Below are 10367 nucleotides of genomic sequence, written 5' to 3'. Positions count from 1 at the left end.
GCACCATCAGGGGGAAGAGAGGGAGAACAGACCCACCAGCATGGCAGCTACCCCAACCCCCACGACAGGCACTGTGGCTACTCAAACCCCTGCGACAATGGACTGTAGCTGAGCAAAAAGACCAACCCGTACCGGTATCAGTCACCCCTATACACAAGAAGAAATACACAAACAAATCAGTTTGCTGGATTTGAAGGATGATGATGAACCAGGACCATCACAAGAACAGGAAGAAGAGCCAGAACCAGAGGTAATCACCCGATCCCTGTCCCTGAGTGAGCTGTGAGATGTGAGGAAAGATTTCAGCTGCCTTCCAGGGGAGCACATCATTACCTGGCTGCTCCAATGCTGGCATAACAGGGCCAGTAGCCTGGAATTAGATGGCAGGGAGGCCAAGCAGCTGGGATCTCTGTCTAGGGAAAGGGGCATTGACAAGGCGATTGGGAAAAAGATACAAGCCCTCAGCCTCTGGAGGTGACTTCTTTCAAGCGTGAGGGAAAGGTATCCCTTCAGTGAAGATGTTGCATGTCAGCCAGGCAAGTGGACCACCATGGAGAGGTATCCAGTACCTGACGGAATTAGCCATGTAGGAGAAGGTTTATTATGATCCGGACAACGCACAGTTACCCACAGACCCTGACAAAGTCCAATGTACCTGATCCATGTGGCGGAAGTTTGCATGGAGCGCACCATCATTGTACGCCAACTCACTGATGGTAATGGGCTGGAAAAGCGAAGAGGCACTAGTAGTGGATGAAGTGGCTGGCCGACTCCGGCAATATGAAGAGACCCTTTCTTCCTCCCTTGTCTCAGCTGTGCAGAAATTGTCCCAGGAAGTCCAGCAACTCAAAGAGGACAGGTCCTACTCCCCACCTGTACAGACCAGTATCTCAGCTATTGGGAGCAAGCGTTCCTCTGCTCCAGAGAGTGGATATAGAGCATACACACCACAAGGCATCCCGTGGTTTTACCTGCACGACCATGGCAAGGACACGAGGAAGTGGGATGGAAAGCCTACCTCAACCCTACAGGCACAAGTACATGAGCTGCGAGGCAAGACAGTCATAAAAAGGGATTCCTTCAGGAAAAATGCTGCTCCAGTTTCCAGCGGGAAGCCCCCCAGACTGAGTGAAAGGCCTGATCGCACTTATGATCCTCCTGAAGGGACTTAGAAGTCCTTTTTGCAAGAAGTGAGTAGCGAATACGATGAACAGGATTAGAGGGGCCCTGCCTGCAGCCAGGTGGAGGAGAGGGACAACTGGGTTTATTGGACTGTGTGGATCCGATGGCCTGGCATGTCAGATCCACAAGAGTACAAGGGTCTAGTGGACACCAGTGCACAGTGCACCCTATTGCCATCGAGCAAGGAAGGAGTGGAACCCATCTGTTTCTGGTATGACAGAGGGATCCCAACAGTTGACTCTGTTGGAGGCTGAAGTAAGTCTAACTGGGAATGACTGGAAAAAGCACCCCATTGTGACTGGGCCAGAGGCTCCGTGCATCCTGGGCACAGACTGCCTCAGGAGCGGATATTTCAAGGACCCAAAAGGGAACCAGTGGGCTTTTGGTATAGCTGCATTAGAGACAGAGGAAATTGAACTGTTGTCTCTCGGGGGACCCTTCTGATGTGGGGTTGCTGAGGGCTGAAGAACAACATGTGCCAATCGCTACCACAACCATGCACTGGAAGCAATACCGCACCAACAGAGACTCCCTGGTTCCCATCCATAAGCTGATTCGTCAACTGGAGGGTCAGGGAGTGATCAGCAGAACCCGCTCATCCTTTAACAGTCCCATATGGCCAGTGTGGAAGTCCAATGGAGAGTGGAGGCTGACAGTAGACTATCATGGCCTGAACAAAGTCACACCACTGATGAGTGCTGCTGTGCCAGACATGCTAGAACTTCAGTATGAACTGGAGTCAAAGGCAGCCAAATGGTATGCCACAATTGATATAGCTAATGCATTTTTCTCGATCCCTTTGGCAGCGGAGTGCAGGCTCCAGTTTGCCTTCACTTGGAGGGGTGTCCAGTATACCTGGAACCGACTGCCCCAGGGGTGGAAACACAGCCCCACCATTTGCCATGGACTGATCCAGACTGCACTGGAAAAGGGTGAAGCCCCAGAGCACCTGCAATACATTGATGACATCATTGTATTGGGCAACTCAGCAGAAGAAGTTTCTGAGAAAGAAAATAGTCCAAATCCTCCTGAAAGCTGGTCTCACCATAAAACGAAGTAAGGTCAAGGAGCCTGTGCAGGAGATTCAGTTTTTAGGAGTAAGAGGACACGAAGGGCGTTGTCAGATCCCAATGGATGTGATCAACAAAATAGCAGCCATGTCTGCACTGACCAACAAAAAGGAAACACAAGCTTTCTTAGGCAAACAAATTAAACAGGAAATTGTCCATGCTCTGGGCCAGTCTGAGCAGGACCAGATGTGAAAAATGTGCTATACACTGCAGCCGGGGAGAACGGCCCTACCTGGAGTCTCTGGCAGAAAGCACCAGGGGAGACTCGAGGACGACCCCTGGGGTTTTGGAGTCGGGGATACAGAGGATCTGAGGTCCGCTACACTCCAACGGAAAAGAAGATATTGGCAGCATATGAAGGGGTTCGAGCTGCTTCAGAGGTGATTGGCACTGAAGCACAGCTCCTCTTGGCACCCTGACTGCCAGTGCTGGGCTGGATGTTCAAAGAGAGGGCCCCATCATGCAACCAATGCTATGTGGAGTAAGTGGGTTGCACTGATTACACAGCGAGCTCGAATAGGAAGCCCCAGTCGTCCAGGAATTCTGGAAGTGATCACAGACTGGCCAGAAGGGAAAGATTTTGGAATGTTGCCAGAGGAGGAGGTGACACGTGCTGAAGAGGCCCCACCAAATAATAAACTAACAGAAGATGAGAAACCATATGCCCTCTTCACTGATGGGTCCTGTCGCATCGTGGGAAAGCATTGAAGGTGGAAGGCCACTGTATGGAGTCCTACACGGCAAGTTGCAGAAGCTGCTGAAGGAGAAGGTGAATCCAGCCAGTTTGCAGAGGTGAAAGCCATCCAGCTGGCTTCAGATATTGCTGAAAGAGAAAAGTGGCCAACACTGTACCTCTATATTGACTCATGGATGGTGGCCAATGCCCTGTGGGGGTGGTTACAGCAGTGGAAGTGGAGCAACCGGCAGCACAGAGGCAAACCCATCTGGGCTGCCCCATTGTGGCAAGATATTGCTGCCCAGCTAGAGAAGCTGGTTGTGAAAGTGCACCACATAGATGCCCACATACCCAAGAGTCGGGCCACTGAGGAACATCAAAAAAACCGTCAGGTGGATCAGGCTGCTAAGATTGAAGTGGCTCACGTGGATTTGGACTGGCAGCGTAAGGGTGAATTATTTATAGCTCGGTGGGCCCATGACACCTCAGGACATCAAGGAAGAGATGCAACATACAGATGGGCCCGTGATCGAGGGGTGGACTTGAGCACGGATGCCATCTCACAGGTCATCCATGAATGTGAAACATGCGCTGCAATCAAGCAAGCCAAGTGGGTTGCCTCTCTGATATGGAGTACGATGGTTGAAATATAAATATGGGGAAGCATGGCAAATCGACTACATCACACTGCCACAAAGCCGCCAAGGCAAGCGTTATGTTCTTACAATGGTGGAAGCAACCACTGGATGGCTGGAAACATATCCTGTGCCCCATGCCATCGCCCGGAACACTATCCTGGGTCTTAAAAAGCAAGTCCTGCAGAGACATGGCACCCCAGAGAGAATTGAGTCAGACAACGGGACTCATTTCCAGAACAATCTCATAGACACCTGGGCCAAAGAGCATGGCATTGAGCGGGTGTATTACATCCCCTATCATGCACCAGCCTCTGGGAAAATCAAATGATAACAATGGACTGCTAAAGACTATACTGAGAGCAATGGGTGGTGGGACCCTCAAACATTGGGACACACATTTAGCAAAGGCCATCTGGTCAGTTAACACTAGGGGATCTGCCAATAGAGCCAACCCTGCCCAATCAAAACTTCTACACCCTGCAGAAGGGGATAAAGTTCCGGTAGTGCGCATGAAAAATATGTTGGGTAAAACAGTCTGGGTTATCCCTGCTTCAGGCAAAGGCAAACCTATATGTGGGATTGCTTTTGCTCAGGGACCAGGGTGCACTTGGTGGGTGACAAGAAAGGATGGGGAAGTCCGATGTGTACCTCAAGGGGATTTGATTTTAGGTTTAAATTAAATTGTATGATGTTAATTGCTAAATAACCCTGCCATTGTATGTCATCATTGGCACAATTACTCTGTGTTGTATCAATGATATTACCATAAGAATCACCCAAATTAATGAAGGATGGACTGTGATGAAATTGAGCAAAGTGCTGCAATGATGGAACTAGAACTGGCTTCAGCAACTGGTGCCCAGCAACTTCCTTGAAAATCAACATCTTCGACGCATAGACTGCGAGCATGGACCGCGCCAGATACACCAGCTGCGAAACTCCAGATGCAGCATGCAACAATCCAGCAACATGCAGCATCGCTCCTGCCCTGAGAGACTGTCACGACAGATGGAACCCAAAGTCATGGGCTAAATGAACTCAAGGGACATTTTAGAAGGATGGCCCATAGACTAAGGGAATGATATCTGTATATGATCTGGGCATGACATAGATGGTATAGAATAAGGGGTGGATAATGTCCTGGTTTTGGCTAGGATAGAGTTAATTTTCACAAGGAGCCAGGACAGGTGAGCCAAGCTGGCCAGGGGGCTATTCCATACCATGTGATGTCATGCTCACCATAAAAGGGGGCTAGTCAGGGAGGGGTGGGTCCGGCGCGGCTCTGGGACGGGTTGAGTATGGGTTGAGTGTCCAGTCGGTTGGTCATCGGATCGGTAAATTGCTTTCTGTTATCACTCATTGTGAACATTCTGTTATCAGTACTGTTGTTATTTCCTTCTCCCTTTGCTGTCCCAGTAAACTGTCCTTATCCCAACCCACGAGGCTTTGCCTTTGTCTTCCCATTCTCCTCCCCATCCCGCTGGAGTTGGGGGCAGAAGGGTGGTGAGCGAGCAGCCGTGTGGTGCTCAGCTGCCAGCTGGGGCTGAACCACATCACCACGCCAGATACACCAACTGCAAGCTCCAGATGCAGCGTGCACCTGGCCAAAGGACTTCACCAGCATACAAGATGCCCCCCAGATGCTGCTCTGTTTCTCAGCATTGCTGCACTAGAGCTTGCAGCTAGCAATCCTTGTATCTTGGACCACCTCTGGCATCTCAGGTATCACCGCATGTTTGTTTCCAAACAACCTGCTGCTGCCCTCCATCTCCATTAATTAACTTGGAGCTTATACAAGAGTATTTTGTCAACACCTGGATTGAGGCAAGAGGAATCCCATCTCCTGTGGGAGGGCTCTGTAGTAGGCATGGGAGGGAGCTGAGTCCCTTTCTAACTCCAGGACTATAAACCCAGGATGGGATGCCTTCAATTTACCCAGCTGGATCCTTTCCCTTAGCAGGGGTAAAGGAGACCCCTCCCTGACCCTGTCTGGGTGTCCTGACTAATGATGGGACAATGAAAAGGTGATTCCTGGACCTAAATCTAATTCTGATAGGAGAAATGACACATGTGGAAAGAAGTGTCTCTCCCGCTGAGGGAGGGAACATCAGCAATTGCTTCAGCCTGTTTCACAGTAAGTTCCTCTGGAGCCCCAGGCACACCTGGAGGGAGCCCAGAAGGGGCAGCAAAATTGCTACCTTGGGCTGGTCCTCTGCTGCTGAGCTGGACCAGGCTCCTGGGATAGAGTGAGCTCATGGCAAGTAGGCAGCGCTGCAGAGAGGCAACTCTTCCCAGGAGCAGCTGCTGTGTAAAGTGCAGCAAGGCTGAGGGCGCTGCTTGCAGGCACTGAGGGGAGATGAAAGAACAAGATGTTAAAGGCTTTGGGAAGTACAAAGACAACTTAGAGCTCAATGGAGAAGGAACCTCAGAGCCCTTGACATGGTAAGTTTGTGGCTGCAGAGCAATGCAGATGGGGTGGTCAGAGTTGTCACCTAAAGCTGGTACTTCCCATGGCTGATGATAGGATATGGCAGGGCAGCTCTCCCAGTTTCTGCAATGTGGAGAACATGTTTGACAGCAGGATATTTCAGCAGGGCTTTTCAAGTGGTGGTCAAAGCAGGGGCTACCTGAAGGGGAAGGCACTTTCTGGAATCTGTGCTTTCAGTTTCCTGCTGTGATAGGGTGGCAGGTTGCATGGTAATAGAGCTGTCAGGTTTGTACAGGAGACTGTGACTCCTTGAGTATTGCACTAGGAGAGCCATAGGTTGGCAACGAAGCTTGTGAAGTCCTTTCACCCACCTCAGTGTAAAAACATCATCTTTGTGGTGTCCGAAGGGCTGGTCTGTAGGATCTCCAAACACTGACATGCCCTTATACAGCGGTCTGTCCCCAGGATGTATCTGCAGGGCAGAGCTGGGCACACAGTGGGTGGGATGGACATCTGCGAGCTCTGACAGAGAGGAGACATGGGGACAGTGAAACAGCTCCCAGCAGTGACAGCTCCAGGCAGCAGAGACATGGGCAGGAAGTAAGAGGGAGCTGCTACCAGAAATTCTTTTTGAGAGGGGATTCAGGCAGCTCCTTGCTATCCCCTGCAGTTCAGACACCTTCCCTGGAGCAACCCACTGGTCTCCTCTCCCACCCAGCAGAGCCTCTGCCATTAAGACCACAGGGTCCATGGCATGACTCTGTCCCTCCCTCCCTTGGCAGAAGCAGTGTGGTATTTGTCTTTGTTTCTCCACCTGCCCATGCTGCTACTGTTGTTTTGAGGCTCTCGGGATGAGGATTTCGGCTGAATCTCAGACACTCACCCCATTGATCCTCCCATGTGGGTGCGTCCATGGGAAGAAAGTGACCAAGAGACCTTCTTACCTGTAGGGTTCTGGACCCCGCAGGGCTCATGGGTGGCAGAAAAGGTTACTCTCACTCCAGAGCATCCCATGTTTAGGACATCCAAAACAACAGAGCTTTCCATTGCTGTTTTGCAATATCTGGGAGCCCAGCAGAGCAGCTGTGGAGACACTAAGGCAAGAGAAATACTACCACTGGGCTGCATTTGGGAAATTGGAATGAGCTCCCTGTGTCCTTGGCTGGAAAGGGAGTCTGGAGACAGGGTGAGGAGTTTGGAGATCTGCACTTGGAAACTGGATTCATCTGCTCTCAGCAGTGCCCAGTTTCTTCTCAGGTGACCGTTCTCTAGCTCAAAGAGCTGTCAGAACAGGACAGCTAGGACCAGGGCTGATGGACAGACCAGATCTTCTCACCCTGCATTAAGTCCTTTTGCCTCTCAGGTCCCACAAGGTTTCACTTTGAGAGCAGCAGAAATGCCAAGGATTTCTGCTTCAGGTGTGGTGGGGCATTAGAACAGAATACCCAAAACAAAATCCCCACAGCTCAGCTCTGCTGTCAGGTGAATTGGGAGTGACAATGCTGAAAAGCTCTTTGATATCACAAGTGGATTTATTCTGAGATCGCCCCATGTTAATTTTTACCTATTACTGTAGGGTAGGACTGACTCCTCCAGAGGCCACAGCAGAGCCCTCTGCTACCTGTGGGACCATCAGCCATCACCAAATGGTGTTCATGACAGGGACTTGCCAAAAATCTTCCTGAAACAGGAGAGTAAGTTTGCAGTGCCTGAAGGCTTAGGTCTTCTTCCAAAGTTGCTCTCAAGAACATGTTCAAGGAATAGACTCTTAAGAGGCTTGTTGTTTTGCTGTTTCTCTGGGGGCATAGGGTGATGAGAACAGGGTCCCAGTATGGCCTTCTAGGGACTGAGGACTGGTTCAGGTTTTGCTTGTTGGTGGCCAACACCCACACAAATAGTGAATGGTGTCACACTAACGTGCCTGGGGCTCTACAGCATGTATTAGCACTGATGGCAGGTGAATGTTTTTCTGGAGGGACTTGGGAGCTGCCAGAAGAGTACAGAGGATCTGCGGGGACAGCACGTGCCAGAGAGTCAGCAGTAAATGGAGTCCACCCAGCATGAGCCTGTCCATCCTGGAGTCACCCAGGGATAATATGCTAATTCTGGGTGTGAACCTGCAAACAAGAGCTGGCAGCCCCAGGGGACAAAGCAGGCACAGGGAAAAGAGTCTCGCGAACTTACCCTCAGTCAACTTTCATAGCCTCGATCCAGTGAAGCCCTCAAATACATCTCACAGCACTGGAATTAGGGAGGGTACCTCTGAGCACACACTGCCACCCCCATGGCCACATGAGACCTTGTGTGGGAGGTGGTCTGTGGCAGTGACCACCATCAGCTGGGTCTGCCTCCCAGCCTGACCGGCACGGCCCCGCAGTCACCCTTTGGCCCTGGGCACAACAGCCCTTATGCTCCGCAGAACAGCACCCCCAGCTGAGGGGCTGTGGGGACCATGGGGACAGGGTTCAGGAATGGCTGGCCAGGCCAGTGCAGATGTGGTCTCCTTGGGGAAAGGCTCTGTGGGGAGATGGGATGTCTGGGAGAAGAGCAGGGCACCATGTGTGTGCAAGAAAGACTTGGAAAAAGAAACCCTTTGCTGTGGGTGGCAGCAGAGGGGCAGGCTGCCCTGTGAGTGGAGCAGGAGGAGCTGTCTGAAGAGCCAGTTCTCTCATGCATGACATGAACGCATGTTCTGGGGAGTGGGGCTGGCACTGGGGCTGCAGGCTTTCTGGGCTCGTGATCTCGCGAGCACGCCAGCCAGAGAGATGCTGTCACTGACCTCCATTTCCTTTATTTCTTGCTGCAGGGCCAAACCAGACTGGGCTTCTCTGCCAGGCTGAGACAGGGAGATGGGGGTGGGCCCAGGGAGGGGCTAGGCTGGGAAGTGCCAGGGACAGGAAAGCACGAGTGAAAAGCTGAAGTGTGTGAGTGTGCGGAGTGTGAGCACGCAGCAGTGTCCTCACACAACCAGGCCTCCTGGGAGAGACAAAAAGGACCAGCAGCACAGCGTCTGTTCTCTGCCTGTATGTTCTGGACACCCCTGGGAAGCTCCCCCAGGACCATCATCACAGACCAGCCAGTAACAACCACCATTTCTAGAAGTGGCCTCTCAGCACAGTTCAGGGAGGCTGTTCTTCCCTCCACAGAGGGACATGGAATGACTAGGTGGGAATTCCATGTTTGCATTGTACAGATGAGACATAAGCATTGCACATGGTGTGCATGTGGGGAAGTGAACCCAAGTGAGCACAAATGCCATCAGCAATTCCTGGGAGTGCCATGAAGGCGTATTGCGGTCACTTCACAGTGAGAGTAATGTCCTCTGGGAAACCAACTGAATACAGCACTGGGATGTGCTTCCTTGAACTGAGGTCCCTGTGTCCATTCTTAATGCCATGGGACATCTCAGACGAGTGCAGAGCTGGGCAATACAACATTGGGCTGAGGTGCCTGATAGCTCTGGGAGTGGCAGCAGGAGGCCAGGGAGACACTACGACTGCTGCACTGCACTGCCTCTGCGTGCAAGGGCACAGAGCACACCTAGGGAGTATGCATGCACTCAGAGGCACAGAGACCTTCATGTTTCACCTCTCGGATCTTCACAATTTCTTTAAGCAACTAACAAAGAAACAAATGTTCTCCCTCCCAGGTGTCCTACTGGAAGAGAGTGGATAAGAAGGGCCTTAGCCTTCCATGGAGAAAGAGGGATAGGACAATCAGACATCATCAATGGAGTTTCCCCTAGTGTGAACGGGGAATGTCCCTAACCTTTTAACAAATCTCTTCCTCCTCTCTCACATGACCTGCCCTGGGACTGTGGTTGGGAACACCTTCATCATTGTGTTCCTTGTGGAAAACCAGTATCTTTTCAAACCTATGGACTCCTTCCTGGAGAATCTGTCTTCCCTGGAAACCTGCTACAGCTCCACCACCCTGTCCCAGCTGCTGGCCTGCTTCCTGACTGGAGACAGCACCATATCTACTCGCAGTGGTGTTATTACTATTTTATTTACCTTTTGCATGTACTGTTTTCTGCTCCTCTCACCTCAGTAATGCCTCACTGTTTTGTACAACACCCTCATTGTTGTCTGTGTGATATTCAGAACAGCCTTCCTAAAATAGTTGGACTATTTTCTATGCCATCTTCAGGGCCCTGCTCAATTCCATTATATACAGCTTGAGGACCACAAAGTTTAGGTGGAGGAACGGGGGCACTGAGAAAAACAATCAGGAAAGCTGTGAGCTGAACAGTGAGCCCATGGGAGCTGTGGGCCTGCAGGGAGAAATCAATCCTGGTTCTCTTCTGAACAGCTCCTCCTGGTTTAGTGTCATTGGCAAACTTAGTTCATGGACATTCGATTTCTGCATCCAGA

Source organism: Grus americana, chromosome 10 (genome assembly GCF_028858705.1).
Source record: "Grus americana isolate bGruAme1 chromosome 10, bGruAme1.mat, whole genome shotgun sequence".
NCBI classification, from domain to species: domain Eukaryota; kingdom Metazoa; phylum Chordata; class Aves; order Gruiformes; family Gruidae; genus Grus; species Grus americana.
This window is presented reverse-complemented; position numbering follows the sequence as displayed.